The sequence below is a fragment of the Mytilus edulis genome, chromosome 7 (genome assembly GCF_963676685.1).
Source record: "Mytilus edulis chromosome 7, xbMytEdul2.2, whole genome shotgun sequence".
In the NCBI taxonomy this organism is placed as follows: Eukaryota; Metazoa; Mollusca; class Bivalvia; order Mytilida; family Mytilidae; genus Mytilus; species Mytilus edulis.
In genome coordinates, this window is record NC_092350.1 from 19,257,764 (window position 1) to 19,270,570 (window position 12,807).

The following is a 12,807-nucleotide window of genomic DNA, read 5'->3' on the forward strand; positions in this document are numbered from 1 at the left end:
GGATCTCAGCTGCCGTTTTATTTTCGTGAAGTTAACAAATCAATGGTTCTGCATGTTTGAATTTGTGGTCATACTTGTCCAGCTTGTTCATTATTTTATTTTCACGTTCTTTTATTGCTGCATCATATTTTATTTGCATCCATTTTATATCCGTTTCATACATGCTTTTGAATGAACCAACATTTCATTACAGAATCCGAAATGGCCCTCAGAGGTTTCAGGATGGTGATATTGTGGTAATTCATGTTCCAGTATCTGAAGAAACTATTCTTGATCGTCCTTTTTATCAATGACCCTTTCTGTTGTTACTTTCCCTGAAAAGTATTATTCAAGTTGGATGACCGTTTCCGATGGATTTGGGCTCTTTTTGGTGAGTCGTCCAAGTTCGTCCCAAAGATGTCCCATTGGCGATAATCTGAAGACAATACTGGCCACGGCAACACTCGAATGCGATTATTCTCCAAAATTCATTAAAATGTGTTTACAACGGGCGTTTTCTGTTTAAAATGTAGTTTAACGATGCCTTCGGAGAAACGGGAGAACTAGTGGAGCCAGAATTTCGTTCCTATACCCTTTTGCATTTAGGTTTCCTTCACTAATTGTCAGATCGGGGCGTTCCTGGTAGGTTATCCATTCCATACCATTAATTCGCCACCCTAAAGCCAATTTGTTTCCTGTACGCACGCATCAAAAAGAATGCCTTGTACCTGCGGCAGACCATGTCTCTGCCATCGATAAATGTCAAGTTGAATTCCGATTCAGCGGTAAAAAGGATTAGTCTCCATGTTAGTCTATGTCATCGAATCCGTACCCTCTCCATTCAACTCGCGACATCCTTCGATTCTGCGTAAGGATAGATCACTTCAACGAACGACGAGCTCTTAGGCTGCCCAGATGAAGTCGGTTACAAACTGTTTGCGCATATAGCCTATTTTTGTTTCTTCCATGAGTTTCTCCAAATCGATTACGGAGATAAATAATGCGGATTTGCCAATCTTCACATAACTTCGTTTCATGTGAGTTGAAACCTCGGGGACGTTAAAATGTTGCACCAGTATCTCTAAGACGAGTCTTTAGCGCCTTTCAAAGTCATTCTAGAGACATTAAATAGTGCTCGATACATTTAATGATCAAAAGGACAACTCAGTTCCATCTCTATAAAGGTAAATGGTTGAAAAAATGCGTATTTGTTTGAAATCGGAAAATTACGTAAAGTTATCTTCGAATTTAAAAGAAAATACTAAATGATCATGAATAGATTATTCAGGTCATTAGTTTTAATCGTGAAAATATTACAAACTAATATATTAAATATATTTTACTTAAAAAGCAAAGTAATGTTTCTTTTTTTATATATACACATGGAAAAAAGTATTGCAAAATATTGATTTTTTAAAACTTGAATAATCAGCCTTTATTTTGGACGGAATATGATAAAATATTTGTAAAATAATATTGAAACATAGTTTATGAAAACATTGGCATTTTAACGAACAAAAAATGTTTGAAAAAAAAAAATATTTATCTAACCACAATTCTAAAAACAAAATGAGGTGTTTTTTTGTACAAAAAACTGCATTTTACAACTTTTACTGTAGTCGAACTTTACAATATGTCAGACATTTCAAAATTAATCTTAAGATGATTGTTCACATCATGGTTAATCGTTATACGCCAAAGAAATAGCACTTTGTGCGCAGTCTCCATTTAAACGGTCAACCGCCACTTAACGTCTTATGATTTCTGCCATAAATCGACTAATTTGTTGCTTAGGTAGCAGCAACCATTTCTGATGAAGGGCATTGTTTATTTCATCACGTGTTTGGACTGGGGTGTCCTTTTGTGCAAATTACGCCCAATAGTGTCCCATAATCCTTGATATGGTTCAAATCCGGGCTATGATTGGACCAAGGAAAATAAACAGAATTCCATTTGAACAATGGATCTTCCTCCACGATGCTTATTTCCAATTTTGGCGAGCTCTGCACTACATTGGATACGGATAACTGTGTGTCTGTTCGTAAGCAAACGTCCCTGAAATGGTCTTATCGCACAATAACCAGAAGGAATGATTCAATCTCGAACAATTATTGTTAAAAGGCTCCTGTATGCCCACCCCTCTCTTTTCAGGATTGTATTGTATGCAATGGGTTTCTTTCTGACTAAGCTTCATCATGCTTGATTTTCCCTAGCAGGTGGCATAGGGGGTCTTTTTGGTCTCGGATAGTCTTTTATATCGTGTATTGCCTGATTTTTATTCTCTAAACGACTAATAGTGGAAAAGTGATGACCGACAATACGTACAGTTGTCACAGCGACATTCCTGCATCTCTCATGCTGATAATCTTCCATCTTGCTGCGGTTAAGAGTTGTGGAGGACCTATTTCAAGGTGTCAATCACATAACTTTATAAACTTGGTTATTTAAAGTGTAGAGGTTTAAACGTATTCGGATGTGTCTACTTTTGTGTTTCAAATGTCTGGTTATGTAAATGTATTTCAGTTGTTTCCTGTAATTAGTTAATACTTCAGCTTTATCATGTACATCTTTTGAATATTCATTTTATTAAATTTACTGTTTGCAAAAGTATAAATTACTCTAAATTATAGGGATTTTCTGGTAACTTAACGGAAAACCCTTGCCGTTTTTGGCACAACCTTTTTGATCTTTTGGTCCTCGATGCTGTTCAACTTTGTACTCGTTTCGGCTTTCAAACTTTTGTATCTGTGCGTCACACATAGGTCTTGTGTGGACAAAATACACTTCTGGCGTATTAAAATTTTGAACTTGTTGCCTTTTGTTGGCTGTTGTTCGTGTGATTCTTTGTCTATTGTGTTCTCCAATTTATTTATATTGTAGTCCTATGTTGTCATTTTGATGTTATATTTCACATGGCCATAAAAGTGCGAGGTTTGGCATGCCACAAAACCAGGTTCAACCCACCATTTTTTCCTTTAAAAATGCCCTGTACCAAGTCAGGAATATGGTCATTGTTATATTATAGTTCGTTTCTGTGTGTATTACATTATAACGTTGTGTCGTTTGTTTTCTCTTATTTTTTAGTGTAAATTCACATTGCGATAAGACGTGTCACGGTACTTGTCTATCCCAAATTCATGTATTTGGTTTTGATGTTATATATATATGTTATATTTGTTATTCTCGTGGGATTTTGTCTATATGTGTTACATTTTAGTGTTATGTCGTTGTTCTCCTCTTATATTTAATGCGTTTCCCTCGGTTTTAGTTTGTTATCCCGATTTTGTTTTTTGTCCATGGATTTATGAGTTTTGAACAGCGGTATACTACTGTTGCCTTTATTGAAAACAATGAGGATGAAACACATGTTTTGCTGTGTACGGGTACAGTAGCTGCATGTGCAGATAAGAACTTATCGAGTCGATAATTATTGATCAAACTCAGGTGATATTTAAATAGTGTTTAACTAGTTCTATTTTAACAAATTATATCATAAAAAAATAAAGAGTGTTTTTTTAATTTCAATTCCAATTTGGTTATATACCAGTTGGCAATCGCACTAAAGTTTTTTTTATCTTCGTCGTTTTCTTTTCGACATACCCTTGAAAAAGAAAATCAGCCAGTAATCAGCATTTTTTTATCAGTATTTACATAACACATTTTACAAAATACTTTTTTCCATGTGTATACATGTACATCTATTTTTATCAGACAACACCCGCACGTGGACGAGGGTACTTATACCGTCTTTACGGTTGTGGAGCTTGTATTGTCATTGATAAAGTTAACTGGTCTGTATGTAGTTTTACTATCATACTTTTTTAACAATGCAGTATTCTTTGCTGATTTTGGTTATCTGGTACAAAACCTCCGATATGAAAAAAACTTTTGAAAGAATAAAAAGTAGACTGTCTATTAAGTATAAAAGTGTATATAGAACTTTAGGTTATATACCAGCTGGTATTCGCACTAAAGTTCTTTCATCTTCGTCGTTTTCTTTTCGAAATACCCTTGAAAAAGAAAATCAGCCAGTAATCAGCATTCTTTTTATCAGTATTTACATAACGCATTTTACAAACTCTTTTATCATGTTATTCGGATGGGGAAATTATGACTTTATATAACAAGATTTTGAAAATTAGTTTTTACTGACTCTGATATGTTGGTTTTTTTTTTTTTTTTGGTTTTCGCGTTCTTGTCTGACAGTTGAGTTTTTATTTTTTTTTAGTTCCTTTCGACAAAATTGAACATAGCACCTTTTGAAGTCTTACGCAAACGATACGCCTGTTTTCCCTTCACAGGACATTCATTGATATATTGTAGACGAAACGCGCGTCTGGCGTAAATATAAAATTAAAATACTGGTATCTTTGATGAGTTAAAACTTAAAATGCAACCTCTGAGTCGATGCCACTGCTGGTAAAGATTTATTTCCCCGAGGGTATCACCATCCCAGTAGTTGGCACTTGTGTGTTGACTTGGCTTATCATTAATATAATCTTATAAATTAAAACCGCTTTGAATTTTTGAAAAAAAACTAAGGTTTTTCTTCACCAGGAATAAACTGTCTTACCTGTATTTGGCAAAACTGCTAGGAATGTTTGGTTCTCAATGATCTTCAACTTCGTCCTTTATTTTGGCCTTTCAACCATTATTTTGATTCGAGCGTCACTACTGAGTCTTTTGTAGACGAAACGCGCGTCTGGTATTGATGATGAGTTTTTTTTTTGTTATGCCGCTGCTGGGTGACCCCCCTAATTTTTTGACATTTTGTTCAAATTTTGAGGTCTAGTTTCAGATTTATGAACATAGTGCCCTTCGATACCTAGCGGAAAAGAAGCGCATGTTTCTCCTCTACAAGACCTTTATAGTCATACCCCGTGGCACTCCTCATTATTTTTCTCTAGAAGCCCTGGAATAGGCCGACCCCCCTAATTTTTTGACATTTTTTTCAAATTTTAAGCTCTAGTTTCAGATTTTTGAACATAGCGCCCTTCGATACCTAGTGCAAAAGAAGCGCCTGTTACTCTTCTACAAGACCTATATAGTCATACCCCGTGACACCCCTCATTTTTTTTCTCTAGAAGTCCTAGAATAGGCCGACCCCCCTAATTTTTTGACATTTTTTTCAAATTTTGAGCTCTAGTTTCAGATTTTTGAACATAGCGCCCTTCGATACCTAGCGCAAAAGAAGCGCCTGTTTCTCTTCTACAAGACCTATATAGTCATTCTCCGTGACACCCCTCATTATTTTTCTCTAGAAGTCCTAGAATAGGCCGACCCCCCTATTTTTTTGACATTTTTTTCAAATTTTTAGCTCTAGTTTCAGATTTTTGACATAGCGCCCTTCGATACCTAGTGCAAAAGAAGCGCCTGTTTCTCTTCTACAAGACCTATATAGTCATACCCCGTGACACCCCTCATTATTTTTCTCTAGAAGTCCTAGAATAGGCCGACCCCCCTAATTTTTTGACATTTTTTTCAAATTTTGTGCTCTAGTTTCAGATTTTTGAACATAGCGCCCTTCGATACCTAGCGCAAAAGAAGCGCCTGTTTCTCCTCTACAAGACCTATATAGTCATTCCCCGTGACACCCCTCATTATTTTTCTCTAGAAGTCCTAGAATAGGCCGACCCCCCTAATTTTTTGACATTTTTTTCGAATTTTGAGCTCTAGTTTCAGATTTTTGAACATAGCGCCCTTCGATACCTAGTGCAAAAGTAGCGCCTGTTTCTCTTCTACAAGACCTATATAGTCATACCCCGTGATACCCCTCATTATTTTTCTCTAGAAGTCCTAGAATAGGCCGACCCCCCTATTTTTTTGACATTTTTTTCAAATTTTGAGCTCTAGTTTCAGATTTTTGAACATAGCGCCCTTCGATACCTAGTGCAAAAGAAGCGCCTGTTTCTCTTCTACAAGACCTATATACACTGGTATTAAAGAGATAATAGTAACTGCAATTACGATTATCCCAATATGGCGACGGTAGATATAGGTAAAATCTTTACACTCGTTTTTCTTAAATGTAGCATGTTTTTGTCAACAGTTACTCAGCTGCAAGGTTTATCTATACCATTACATCATATTTGAATCGTAACGGTGCACTGGAATTGTCTAAGAGCTGTGAAAATAGCTGTTGAAAAATTCGGGATGATAATCGTAACTCTATGGTATTTTTCTTCTTTGATAATCGTAATTTTCTTTATATGATAATAGTAACTGAAACATAATAAATGTGTCTTTCAGCATTTCAATGGTATTTTGTGTGTTAAAAATGTAAATGCCCAGTTAAACGATGACATTAACGCATATAAAAATAAATGAAGAAACTTACAGGTTAATATCTAGGATAAATTTACCTATATATCTCTAATTGATGAGAAAAGGGATGGATTAGCTATATCCCATATTCCAAAAGTGCAATCCTTTCAATTCATTGCTCAAAATGAAAGTCACGTATACCACATTTTCATGTGTCAAAAAAGATATATGCCTGTTTCATTGATTTCAGGAAGGCATTTGATACTATTAATAGAGATGCCCTCTTTTACAAATTGTCTTATTACAACATAGATGGTCCCTTTTTTTAGTATAATGAAAGATATGTATAAAGAGGTTTTGTACTTGGTAAAGATCTCGGAAGGTATCACTGATTTTTTTAATTCCTCAGTTGGGGTAAAACAAGGGTGTATTTTAAGCCCTACATTATTTTCTTTATATATTAATGATTTACCATCTATTTTTGACTCAACATGTGAACCACCCAAGTTAAATGATAATGATATATCATATCTGTTATACGCTGATGATTTAGTTCTTATCAATAAATTCAGCCGTCCATATTTTTCCTTTGGATTCACTTTTTTCTATTTTATACTGATATATGATTTTAAAAATTAAATTCAAATGTTTTGATCAAATTCCCATGTATTTTAGGACGTTTCTTTAAACAGTGTGGATGGTAAAGGATCTAGAATAGTTACCAGTTTATTGTTACTATTGTTTATTGTCACTTTTGTTTTTTGTTACTTTTGTTTTTTGTTACTTTTGTTTATTGTTACTTTTATTTTTTGTATTTATTAGCCTTACCTATAGTCTTACGAAGCATTTGACAGACGAAAAAAAGACCCACAAATATGTATATTGATAAATTACATCAAAGGGCCAAACATGTAGATTATCACAGTCGGAACTGGTTTAATTACAAAGATTTTTATAGATTTTAAAACAAATATTTTGTGCTTCAGAAAAATGCATGAAAATTAAAGGTTAGTGCTAACTTCTTATCTTTCTTCCTAAGAAGTTCCTGCATGAAGTCAGCCTCATAATATAATAAAGAAACAAGTCGGCAAGTAGAGGGGCACAGTTTGTTCCCATTGGAATGCCGACAGTCTGTTGAAAAACACGTCCCCCGAACGTAACAAATATATTGTCAATCAAAAATCAAGCATCTTGATAATATTAGTTTCAGAGAATTTTTTGTTCGAATCAGAGTGATCCTTTACAAAGTAGGATTTATCCCTCCCTAAGACAAGATACTTGTATCTACGTTGGCCATTCTTTTTTACGAAGCAAAGCAATACCAACTCTTTCAATTTGTCTTTTAGTTTGGAATGTGGAATACTAGTGTACAGAGTAGAAAAGTCAAATGTTTTAATACTGTTACAAGATGAAAGAGAGTTAGATTGTATGTACTCTAAAAGATCTTTGGAATTTTTAAGTATCCACATCTGATTCACACCCCCTCTGGAATAGGCAGTTTCACAATAACTTTGAAGCCCGTCTTTGATTGCTGATAAAATAGATGTTAATAATTTAGAAAGAGGTTTCGTGGAGCACTTGGAAGACCCAGCAATATACCGTTGTTTGTAAGGACACTTATGTAGTTTAGGTATCCAATACAGTGATGGCAGATCCAGTTCTTCATCTTTGGTTGAAATTACTATATTTACTATTTACTTCAAATTATTTTTTGTTTACTGTCTTAATCAGAAATCTGATGTAAGGTGACACATGCGTGTCGCCTGACAATTATTGTCATGTATCATAATTTCCATCGCTCATTCACATATTTTGTGGCATACCTAGTTTTATAAATTTCTGTATATTAACAAAGTTAGTGTTTTCCCATTTCCAAATTTCTTGAAGCTTGTTCACCCTTCCAATTTTATAATATACTAGTATGTAGCTGTTTTCATAAGAACAATTAATTATATATGCATAAAAAGAAATGTCATAAGATGTTGGGACGTTTCGTAAATAATTCATCGCCATAATTTCATAATATGCTATCAGATATACGTTTTTAGTGTCAATATCAATAAAACAGTTTCCAGTTACGATTATCTTTTTTATTTTTAAATACCATAATTACAATTATCTTTTTTACGAGTTACGATTATCATCCCGAATTTTTCAACGGCTATTTTCAGAGCGCTTAGACAATTCCAGTGCACCATTACGATTCAAATATGATGAAATGGTATAGATAAACCTTGCAGCTGAGTAACTATTGACAAAAACATGCTACAATTAAGAAAAATGAGTGTAAAGATTTTACCTATATCTACCGTCGCCATATTGGGATAATCGTAATTGCAGTTACGATTATCTCTTTAATACCAGTGTATATAGTCATACCCCGTGACACCCCTCATTATTTTTCTCTAGAAGTCCTAGAATAGGCCGACCCCCTATTTTTTTGACATTTTTTTCAAATTTTGAGCTCTAGTTTCAGATTTTTGAACATAGCGCCCTTCGATACTTAGCGCAAAATAAGCGCCTGTTTCTCCTCTACAAGACCTATATAGTCATTCCCCGTGACACCCCTCATTATTTTTCTCTAGAAGTCCTAGAATAGGCCGACCCCCCTAATTTTTTGACATTTGTTTCAAATTTTGAGCTCTAGTTTCAGATTTTTGAACATAGCGCCCTTCGATACCTAGCGCAAAAGAAGCACCTGTTTCTCTTCTACAAGACCTATATAGTCATACCCCGTGACACCCCTCATTATTTTTCTCTAGAAGTCCTAGAATAGGCCGACCCTATTCCATTTTTTGGACATTTATTTCGAATTTTGAGCCCTAGTTTCAGATTTTTGAACATAGCGCCCTTCGATACCTAGTGCAAAAGAAGCGCCTGTTTCTCTTCTACAAGACCTATATATTCATACCCCGTGACACCCCTCATTATTTTTCTCTAGAAGTCTTAGAATAGTCCGACCCCCCAAATTTTTGGACATTTTTTTCAAATTTTGAGCTCTAGTTTCAGATTTTTGAACATAGCGCCCTTCGATACCTAGCGCAAAAGAAGCGCCTGTTTCTCCTCTACAAGACCTATATAGTCATTCCCCGTGACACCCTCATTATTTTTCTCTAGAAGCCCTAGAACAGGCCGACCCCCCTAATTTTTTGACATTTTTTTCAAATTTTGAGCTCTAGTTTCAGATTTTTGAACATAGCGCCCTTCGATACCTAGCGAAAAAGAAGCGCCTGTTTCTCTTCTACAAGACCTATATATTCATTCTCCGTGACACCCCTCATTATTTTTCTCTAGAACTCCTGGAATAGGCCGACCCCCTTAATTTTTTGACATTTTTTTTCAAATTTTGAGCTCTAGTTTCAGATTTTTAAACATAGCACCCTTCGATACCTAGCGCAAAAGAAGCGCCTGTTTCTCCTCTACAAGACCGATATAGTCATTTCCCGTGACACCCCTCATTATTTTTCTCTAGAAGCCCTGGAATAGGCCGACCCCCCTAATTTTTTGACATTTTTTTCGAATCTTGAGCTCTAGTTTCAGATTTTTGAACATAGCGACCTTCGATATCTAGCGCAAAAGAAGCGCCTGTTTCTCCTCTACAAGACCTATATAGTCATTCCCCGTGAAACCCCTCATTATTTTTCTCTAGAAGTCCTAGAATAGGCCGACCCCCCTAATTTTTTGACATTTTTTTCGAATTTTGAGCTCTAGTTTCAGATTTTTGAACATAGCGCCCTTAGATACCTAGCGCAAAAGAAGCGCCTGTTTCTCTTCTACAAGACCTATATAGTCATATCCCGTGACACCCCTCATTATTTTTCTCTAGAACTCCTGGAATAGGCCGACCCTACCCCCATTTTTTGGACATTTTTTTCGAATTTTGAGCTCTAGTTTCAGATTTTTGAACATAGCGCCCTTCGATACCTAGTGCAAAAGAAACGCCTGTTTCCTTTCTACAAGACCTATATAGTCATACCCCGTGACACCCCTCATTATTTTTCTCTAGAAGTCTTAGAATAGGCCGACCCCCCAAATTTTTTGACATTTTTTTCAAATTTTGAGCTCTAGTTTCAGATTTTTGAACATAGCGCTCTTTGATACCTAGCGCAAAAGAAGCGCCTGTTTCTCCTCTACAAGACCTATATAGTCATACCCCGTGACACCCCTCATTATTTTTCTCTAGAAGTCTTAGAATAGGCCGACCCCCCAAATTTTTTGACATTTTTTTCAAATTTTGAGCTCTAGTTTCAGATTTTTGAACATAGCGCCCTTCGATACCTAGCGCAAAAGAAGCGCCTGTTTCTCTTCTACAAGACCTATATAGTCATACCCCGTGACACCCCTCATTATTTTTCTCTAGAACTCCTGGAATAGGCCAACCCTACCCCCATTTTTTGGATATTTTTTTCGAATTTTGAGCTCTAGTTTCAGATTTTTGAACATAGCGCCCTTCGATGCCTAGCGCAAAAGAAGCGCCTGTTTGACTTCTACAAGACCTATATAGTCATACCCCGTGACACCCCTCATTATTTTTCTCTAGAACTCCTTGAATAGGCCGACCCTACCCCCATTTTTTGGACATTTTTTTCGAATTTTGAGCTCTAGTTTCAGATTTTTGAACATAGCGCCCTTCGATACCTAGCGCAAAAGAAGCGCCTGTTTCTCTTCTACAAGACCGATATAGTCATTCTCCGTGACACCCCTCATTATTTTTCTCTAGAAGCCCTGGAATAGGCCGACCCCCCTAATTTTTTGACATTTTTTTCAAATTTTGAGCTCTAGTTTCAGATTTTTGAACATAGCGCCCTTCGATACCTAGCGCAAAAGAAACGCTTGTTTCTCTTCTACAAGACCTATATAGTCATACCCCGTGACACCCCTCATTATTTTTCTCTAGAACTCCTGGAATAGGCCGACCCTACCCCCATTTTTTGGACATTTTTTTCGAACTTTGAGCTCTAGTTTCAGATTTTTGAACATAGCGCCCTTCGATACTTAGTGCAAAAGAAGCGCCTGTTTCTCCTCTACAAGACATATATAGTCATACCCCGTGACACCCCTCATTATTTTTCTCTAGAAGTCCTAGAATAGGCAGACCCCCCTAATTTTTTGACATTTTTTTCAAATTTTGAGCTCTAGTTTCAGATTTTTGAACATAGCGCCCTTCGATACCTAGCGCAAAAGAAGCGCCTGTTTCTCCTCTACAAGACCTATATAGTCATTCCCCGTGACACCCCTCATTATTTTTCTCTAGAAGCCCTGGAATAGGCCGACCCTCCTAATATTTTGACATTTTTTTCAAATTTTGAGCTCTAGATTAAACAATGACATAAAAGGTGCTATATTTTACAGGGTAGGACTACTTTTACATACGTTCTAAATTGAAGAGGGTGCATAGGTGGCCCTACACCTACAAATAATCCGTTGATAGATGCATAGTTATTGTGGTACTGAATATTAGCCTAAAAAGTTATGCGACTTGTTAAATCAATAGATTGGATAAAAACCATTTCAAAATTGAGTTTAAATTGCTATATTTTAACTGATTTTCTGCCTTTTTAAATATTTTTTTATTTAACGGCCGTTGTTGTCTTATTTTGTTTTTTGGTTTCTCGATATATCGCCTTATTGTTCGCTGGCTTATTGTTCGCTAGCTATTGTTCGCTAGCTTCTGCCTGGTAAAAAATTAATCATTTTTTCCCTGAATTTTACTTACAAATGGACTTTCCTTGCAGAAAAACTATCCTTGATTTGTACAAAACTTAGACAAAAGCTTGTTTATGATCAAAAGCTAGTGTCTAGAAGGAAATTTTATTAACATTTTGTACCTGTCTTTTCGTATTTTACTAATAAATTATTATAGACTTAGTTTTTCTTCCAGTTAATATTACATTACTTATAGTCTGCAGTTAAAGATTTGAAAACATTTATTAAATTCATAAACTATCATGGATTTTTACCAAACTTGGAAACTGTACCTATACGCCTTAATTTAAGTCCAAATTTTTAGTATTCGTATTGTCATCTTAGAAAGTCATAGTGATTAAAATACTACAATAGGGAACAATGTGACAATGGTTGAATTTAGTAGTTTCAACCCTGTGGTTATGACCCGTGTATATAGCAAAATTCTAAATACACCGTATGGTCATGGTGCGCCTGTTAGATGCGGAACGTACAGTTAAGGTAATAGGTAACAGGTGAATATACTATTGGTATCGGTATCGGATTCGACGCGGAACTTGTTAATTATTGGCAATATTAATTATGTGGACTGCAAAAGGGTCTGGAGTGGTGTAATTTTTAATCAACACCAATGTCCTATATTAGCTATATATAAAGTTGAATTCTTTGATTTGCCGTTTTTACCTGATGAAGGCTGACAAATTGGACCTCGTCAACTTAGTATTAAAGATGTATTGACTTGACTATAAGCCAACAGCCCCTACCTTTCCCATGAATATGAAATCAACATATTTTTTACCAATAAACTGTTGTTATAAGTCTCGCTTTTTCGTAATTTTGATGGTATCATGCACATGTTGAATTGAATTGCCGTTTCCT